This window comes from Sinocyclocheilus rhinocerous, unplaced genomic scaffold (genome assembly GCF_001515625.1).
Source record: "Sinocyclocheilus rhinocerous isolate Xijiao unplaced genomic scaffold, SAMN03320098_v1.1 scaffold1069, whole genome shotgun sequence".
NCBI lineage: Eukaryota > Metazoa > Chordata > Actinopteri > Cypriniformes > Cyprinidae > Sinocyclocheilus > Sinocyclocheilus rhinocerous.
This window is the reverse complement of record NW_015635541.1, coordinates 2299382-2307989: the sequence shown is the minus strand read 5'-3', so window position 1 is coordinate 2307989 and position 8608 is coordinate 2299382. Positions and strand designations below refer to the sequence as shown.

General features: G+C 34.3%; 1 long non-coding RNA gene across 1 annotated transcript in view; it reads right to left on the bottom strand.

Annotated features, from left to right (window-relative positions):
- Positions 1-542: 542 nt before the first annotated feature.
- The window catches only part of LOC107747307 (uncharacterized), a 13866-nt gene continuing 5800 nt past the window's right edge, over positions 543-8608 (bottom strand). The window contains exons 2-3 of the long non-coding RNA XR_001640788.1: positions 8073-8075; positions 543-658 (exon numbers count right to left, since the gene is read on the bottom strand). This is a non-coding gene — a long non-coding RNA (uncharacterized LOC107747307). The remainder of the gene's footprint in view (positions 659-8072; positions 8076-8608) is intronic.

The following is an 8608-nucleotide window of genomic DNA, read 5'->3' as shown; positions in this document are numbered from 1 at the left end:
ATTGACAGCTGAGCGGAGCGAGAGTACTGACAATTGGTAAATGTTGAACTTTATGCAAACGAGAGATTAAAAACACCATGTGGCAAACATGCACTACTGTTCAGAAACATTTTTAAAAGAAATTAATACTTTTATTCAGCAAGGATGCATTAAAATTATCAAAAGTGACAATAAAGATGTTTATAGTGACATCTTTGAATGATTATAATGATTTGTGAAGGATCACGTGACACTGAAGACTGGAGTAATGTATGCTGACAATTCAGCTAAATTTAAATTACATTTTAAAATATATAAAAATAGAAAACAGTTATTTTAAACTTTAATAATACTTATAGTTCTACTTTGTGTCAATAATTTTCTCCTATTAAATCCGATTAAGACCGAGATATTACTTATTGGACCAAAAGACAGTACACAGAATCTAGTAGATTACAATGTGCATCTAGACGGATGTATTGTTACTTCCTCTACAGTCAAAAATGTGGGTGTTATATATTAGACATCAACTTGTCTTTTGAAAATCATATTTCCCATGTTACAAAAACAGCATTCTTCCATCTTAGAAACATTGCCAAGCTACGAAACGTTACCTGTCTCTGATGCAGAATAGCTAGTTCATGCATTCATGACCTCTAGACTGGACTATTGTAATGCACTGCTAGGTGGTTGTCCTGCATCTTCAATAAACAAGCTACAGGTAGTCCAAAATGCAGCTCCTTACCAGGTCAAGAAAATATGATCATATTACCCCAATTTTACATTCTCTGCACTGGCTACCTATTAAGTTCCGTATCAATTACAAAATATTACTACTTACTTTTAAGGCCTTAAATGGGTTAGCTCCTGCGTACCTGACAAGTCTTCTGTCACGCTACAATCCATCACACTCACATAATTTTTTGCTTAGTTGGAACAGCAGCTACGCTAATTTTTCTCTATTACCTTCTCTGTTTCTGCCACGGGATTGGCATCCCGTGGTAACTAGGAATTACACAAGCTTCTGTCTGGATCCAGCCCTTACAAAGACCTCAAATGACCCAACACCTGAGAAGAGATGATGCCAACCCCCCAGAGGACCTCAGATGATGCCAACCCTCAGACAACATACAAAACTACCAAATTTTGCTATAATGGACATCAACTTGAGATAGTCACCACTGATAAGCTATTACTAAATATAATGTAGAATCTTTAATTTTCTGTAAAGCTGCTTTGCAATGATTTGCATCGTGAAAAGCACTATACAAATAAACTTGAATTGAATTGAATAATACTTCACAATATAACTGTTTTACTGCATTTTTGATCAAATAAATGCAGCTTTAGTGAGGATAAAAGACTTGTTTCAAAAACATTAAAATAACTTACACTTTTGAACACAGTGAGATGATGTTTCAAATCACATTGTTCATTCAGACTTCAAAAACAGTTTTTATTGTGGATGGGTTAGCCAAAGTGTATCAAATTGAATGTGCTATTTTATTTTGGCTAATTATATAATTACACCAGTTGGTGGTGAAAGTGACTGTGTATGAGTGAAGTGAGGCATTGAAACATTAATTCAAGCGACTCCTTGATTCATTCAGTAGCGAAACAATTGATTGCGTTTGAATCATTCACGCAACTGAATTGGTTCCTTCAAAAACACTGATGCCGTGTCCCAGTGTGCCCCCTTATACTATGCTCTGAAAGTATGTACTCTTTAGGTGAGGAAAAAGTACATACTTTTTAGTGTATAGTAGAAAAGTTCTCAAGCTTTGGGACATACTATCATGTCATAAAATTGAGTCTTTAACAGACCACTCTGTCGCATAGTTACTGTAATTGTAAACTGGCCTGTCAATCTTATCATCACAGTTAACATCCTCCACATTTCATGTAATTTAACTTCCTACCATATTGGAGAGAAAAGAAGTAGCAAGTTGATCTGCCAGCCGTGGGTCTTTATGCGGAAAACTGTGTTCATATTTGTTTTGCATAATGATGCATTTAAAAGTTAATGGCCAAACAGATGTTTATAAAAGTTCACATTGTTGTTGCAGATGAAATATAGCACAGATAAATATAATATATAATATTTAAATATTGATTGTTAGTAACTCAAACCCCTTTATCTAAACCTCTTGGTCGCGCACATCTGCCATGTTTGTAGTTTTTTTTTACGCTTTTTATTCGTGTTTGTAGTTCTGAAATGAATCCTTCGCCAAAGCGCAATGGATTGTAGGCAATATTAGCCATTAGAGTGTGCACTGATCCACACTTCAAAAATCTACCTGAAATAGTAGACCATCTGGGGACTTTTGGCATACTCTTTTCAACATACTAATTGGGACACTCTTATTCTAATCTTACATACTATTAAGAATGAATAGTAAGAACATTGGGATGCAGAGATACTCTCTACACTATTGTGTGCTGCACGTAGACGTGCAGTGTTATGAGTTTGTTTGGAACTTTTTTCATTGGCGGAAGAAAAGTAGACAAAGCAACTGGCAATATTGTTTCTCAAAATTAAAAGTCTTGTTTATATAACTGTTATATAAAATTGATATCACTCGCAAGCATGCTGGTGGTCTGACTCTGAACATCAACACTGCTGTGATTCAGATTGGATTTTGAAGGAAAAAGGCAAGCATAAATGTAAATTAAGCCAGTAGCCCTATTATTTATGTTAAATACAGGCCTACTGGTGACTTTGGCAACTGCTTTTCATTACACTATATTCAGTGCCTCTTTCTGTCATTGACTGTCATATTCAAAACTTGAAGTTCAAAACATGGAGACAAAATATGAAACACAATGGCTTGTTTGCAGTTGTTTCTTGAATAGCATTTGCATAATTGTTAGCAAAATGTTTCGTTTAATTTGGTGAGTTTGACTTCGCAGCACAGTATAGGGAAAAGTTGCATCTGATTATTCTGTAGGAATAAATTATAAACCACAGAAAAAAAACAACAGCGAAGATTTGCATTAAACTCTTGGCTTGTATACCATATGGAAAGTGTAATAGTACATTCCCCTGCAGAATTCAAGATTAACCCTCATTGCAATGGTTTAAAATGTTATCCTAGATTTAATGAAATATCCCAGAGAAGTTGGTTTAGAATATCCTCCTACTTGAACTATCAGGTCATGGATGAAGCTATGTATTTATATACCGTGTATCCTCCTGACTGTTGACTCTGGCTGCTCATCTTTTAAATGCCACATCTAGCCTCAGGATTCGATATATGTTGTGATACAGATTATTAAACTTCCTTTTTTTATTCAAACAAATTGGTTTAGAAACCTTCAAATACAGCATTCATAATCCCTAATGAAAGCAGAGCTGCAAAGCGAGCCCTTAACATGCTGGGAACATTTCCCTTATTCAATTAGCATATTTTACAGGCCTATCAAGAAAGCAAACACCGGGTGCCAGACGAGGAGGAGGAAAATGGAAAACATAAAGAGCAATGTTAAATGGAGGGCGAATGTAAAGTTAGTTATGCATTTAACTTGAGCTAATACATCATATATTGACCACTGGCATAATAGGACACAAGGTGACAGTACCTGCTGAAATATATGACTTGTAATAAAGCTCCCTTACTATGCTCAAGACACACACATATATACTAATACATATGTATATATCTCATTATGATATTAACATTTTGGATTAAAACTTATTGTTTGTAGGCCATATTGATCTGAGCTTATGCACTTCAGTTTTTGAGTAAAAAAAAAAAACAAAACAAAAAAACAAATATATATATATATATATATATATATATATATTTGTGAATAATTTTGGCAGGATTTCCTCAAAAACTGATTTGCATAAGATCACATCAATGAGAACTATGATCAATCAGTTCCAAAAAGAAATACAAAACCTGTGCTAATTGAACCAAAACAAGATTGAATCCAATACTTGGTAATAATAGAGCATGACAAGAAATGTATAAGCAATTTTTTTGTAGTCATTTTTCACCACCAACAGAAAATCCTCTCGAGGTCAAAATGACCGTAACACAAAATGAGGGATATATCATGTCTTTGGGGTCCATATTTTAAACAGTTCAGATTTAAGTATCCAGTGTATTTATTAATGAATTAATTAAATCAGTAGCACTAAACAGATGGTTATTGTTTCTCATGATGACATCTGTACAAGAGAATTTGCATGACTCCTCTGTGTTCTCAGTTCTCATTCTTTGTGCCAAATACCCAAATTCTCATGGTAAAAGTGTCAAATAGCAGCCATACGGAGCTTAGCATTGTTCACAAAAATGTTCACAACTTTTTGGCCAATTCCTCCATTTAAAATGAAATTACCACAAACTTGGTGTGAAAAAGTTAATATTAACGGAAATGCAAAAGCAAAAGTAAGCATTTCCTATAATGATTTTTTTTTTTTTTTGGTTTTATCATTTATTTTCCAATCCAGAAGAAGACCACTCAATGCCTGTCCAAAGAGACTCTGCTTCACAACATTATACATTTAGCATTTTATTTGTCATTGTGTTTAATGTTGTTTGAATAATTATTTGTTGTTCCCTCTGGTATATTGCCCTTGTCAGCTGACACTGACATCTTTCTTGTTTTATACTGCATGGTTTACTGAGGAACTACATCTAGTTCTGCTCCACTAACACTAGAGGGATGACAATAAAAAAATTAAATAAAACAATAAAAAATGACAAACTCTTTGACTTTTCTCACTTTGTATCTACAAAGACCACAAAAAAGTTCATTGTTGAAAAAAGACACTATGGATTAAAATAAAAAAAGGCATATTTCCCAGAAATAAAACTGCCAAGATACAGTAACTTTGTTGAATTTTAATGGTTTTTTCATTACATCAAAAATTCTCAATCGCTTCCAGCATTCCTGGCAAAGACTTACACCCAAAGACAATTAACATGAGCTCAGCTGTTATTGTAATCTTGATAGGAAAATGAAGTTATTGCATATTTCCATTGTTAGCATTCAATGGAAATCCCCAGGTGAGACAAAGTTAACAAGCAGAGAGATGAGACAATTACATCTCCTGATGAGCCCAAATTGCATGGACACTAACTTGTTTTTTTTTTGTTTTGTTTTTTTTACAGAAAGCTTTGTAGATAACATTGAAAACTTTTATTAATGTTCTTTTTGAACACATATTTTGCATTGCAAATTTCCATGACCATAAATTCCAGAAATTACAATGTTATAGAAAACAATGACTGAAAAAAAAACCCTTTTTCATTTGTATTTCTTAAAAATAATTGTGTTATAAATGATCAAAATATTAAATTATTAGTTTTAGTGTATTAAATAAATATATAATATTTTAAATGACACGTAATATTGTGATTTTAATAATTCATTTAAAAACATTCCTATTTATTCAAGATAAAGTGCATTAAGTTATTAAATTTGAAATTTAATCTCTGACCCATGAACCAACTTCGATGTGAACATTTGATCTTTGGGCACAAAAATAAGCTAATATTTGCAGAGTTTATGTTGTCCACCCACACCATTCATTTACTGGACACAATTTGACACAAATGTCAGAAAACTTTTAGACCTCTAAACTAAATCTCGCTTTGTACAAAGCTTTGTTTTTTTGTTTAACATAAAAGACTCATTATACAACCAAAATATGACCATTTGTTAGTCTCTTCTATGGGACGTACAGACATCTCAGCTCGACATTTGGACTGTTTCCCCTGTTTCACAAAGTTTTTCAAGCTATTGTTCTTTTGGTGCAGTTTGCAGTTGCAAAAGGTAATCAGATCTGCAATGAATAAATCATCATGCATGTTCTGGATTTGCTGCTCGGCCCTGAGGGTGATGTTCACTGAATCCGGGCTGCAGGTGTAGGTTGCACTTTTCCTGTAAGATAGGAGGTAAAATAAAGCACAGGTCCAATGTGACCTAGTTATCCATAACCCTGCTCTTACCATCTCTCTCGCCCATTATATCAATCCAGAGATCTGAGACACCTGACACAGTCGCCCAGAAGACAGGTGTCTCTGAGTCAGTGTGGTAGTCACTTGTGGCAATCCGGTCCCCTGACGTATTTTGGAATAGTAATTGGACGGGGACCAGACGTGTCTCTGAGAAGCTACCACATGAATCAACCTGTACAGGGCAGTGCTTTTAACAGGATATAACACTTTGGGTGTTCCCAGTCGCCCCAAATGTTCCATTCATCTTTCTCCAACGCTCTCCTTCTCTCACACATTTTCTCCTTCTGGTTCTTGCCAGAATACCTCTGTCAAGGTTGTGAAAACAACTAATTTCCTGCTGTGTTCTAATGGCATTGTGAGAATGAAAAAAGATGTAATTCAAACCAGGATAGTTGGTAAAATTTACAGGCCCAAGATGAATAGACTATCATCACAGGGCCTGGGACAATGTTGGTTGTCCCCCCTGACGACGGCCCCGATTACCCCGGAAAAAGTCTCAGGAGTGCAGCTAGACTCTGCTCCCAGATCGAGGACAGCTCTTCCAGATGGCCTTCTGCTAAGTTCAGAATAATTAGCCTTAAATATATAAGGAGTTCCCCTTAAATTGGCTGTGTGTATTTAACTAGGGAATTCTCATAATAGAGGGAGGCCGCCCAGCCAGCCATGGTGGACAAGCAGTGTGATGGTAATTATTTTTCAGAGGGGGAGAGGAGAATGCAAATCATATAGAGCAAGAAATATGGAACAGATTCTGCTCAATATTGCAGAACTTCATTATTATATGACAATTAGATGTGACGGTAAATTACTGTGAGGAGAGGAAATAAAATAAAGAGAGCATAATGAAATCAGGGTGTTTCTTCAGCTGTGGGCACTTTTGACCCTGTGGACTTTCTAAACACACATTTTTTAGACTCTCGCTTATTTAATTTGTCCATTAAAGCAACTGTATAAAGCTTAGCATATTTTTGCAACTTTGAAGCCCCCTACAGTTAAGTGAGTGGAAATCAATATCGTAAATATATTGCTGTCATAATTACAGTGGATAGCCATAGCTATACACGTGCATTTGTTTTCGTGGAATTTCATACATGCTTACCATACTTATATACTCCCATTCGTCTTATTAGAAGTCAGTGTACAATCAGAATGATCTTGAAACTTAAAGTAAAAAAAAAAATAGGAAAAACAAAAATAAACCTTACACACAGTTGCTTTAAAAGAGAGGTTTGTAAGTTTTTTTTTTTTTTTATGTAATACATTTTCCTAACCCAGTTCATTGTTCATTGACTAACATAAGTATGCCATTCAAAAAAAAAAAAAGGCCTGGCCTGGTCCCCCCTAATGATTAAAAGATTTTACTAAATATTTGTTAATTAATAATGTTTTCAACTCAAAAGTAAATATGCACATAATGTAGTTGTTTTAATATATTTTAAATTGTTATTTTGTAAATAAATAAATAAATCAAATTAAATCAAATCAAATCAAATCAGTGTTTTACATTTATGTCAGAAAGAGGACCATTTACATCTAAATGTAGTTTAATGCACACAGAACAAAACCTAGAAATAGATTTCAGAATATAAATTGCTTAATCTGCCATTTTCAGTAAGATTTACTAAATATGTTTGTGTGGCTGCTTTGTGCGTTTAATTTGAATTACGTCCAACAAATATCTGTTGTAAAGCAGTGGTAATTAACTGACAGTAATTAACAAACATCATTTTCACACAGTAAATACTGGAATGAATTAGGACTATTTTTACACTTAGATTATACTATGCTTTAAAATATACTCATTTATATTTTTATGAATGTGATTTACATCTTTTCAGTTTGAAATTCTGGCAAGAGGGTAAAGTAATACTTAAGCATAAAATGCCTTGAAAAAATAGAAAAAAGATGATAAGTCATGGTAAAAAAAAATACAGGACAAATAAAATGTTACATTTATATGACAAAAAAAAGAAAGAAAGAAAGAAATCTGTTTTAAAAGCAAATCACCTGAATACAGACACATGTCTTTTAGATGGGAAGACTCAATACATCTCAAGCAGAGTCTCTCTGAGATGCGGTCAATAGCAGTTAACAGCTTTAAATTAAGTTATTTACAGCATCCACTGACTTTACTATGCATAGATGAAACCTCATAAAGCATCGGTCATCCTAAACAGAAGACCTTAAAATGTCTTTTGTTTTCTACAATTATACTGCAACATGTCTGTTTATTTCTGTACAAGGAAAAACCCTGGAGATGGACCATGTGTTTCAGCAGCCACTCAAAAAATGTAGTTGTCATGGTCACAGACCATAAATTGTCAGCCCTACATGTGCAGCCCAGTCCATTAAAAAGCAGGTCATATGGTTTTTTAAAGTGTCCTAATATTGTGTTGGAGTCCCCTACAACAGGTTTAAATGCATCTAAGGTCAGCAAACACAGAATATACATTTATACATAGAGTCATTTGTCCATGATTTCGAAACAGTTTGTTCGATTCAGTTCTGAGCGAAATGTCTATAAACCTCTCCCTTCCATAAGCCTACTCTGCTCTGAATGATCAGCTGGCCAAGCCTGTTGTGATTGGCACAGAGAGGAGTCCTTGAGCCAGTTAGCGAGTGCTACCATTGACAAAGCACCTTTGCATAAAACAATAATA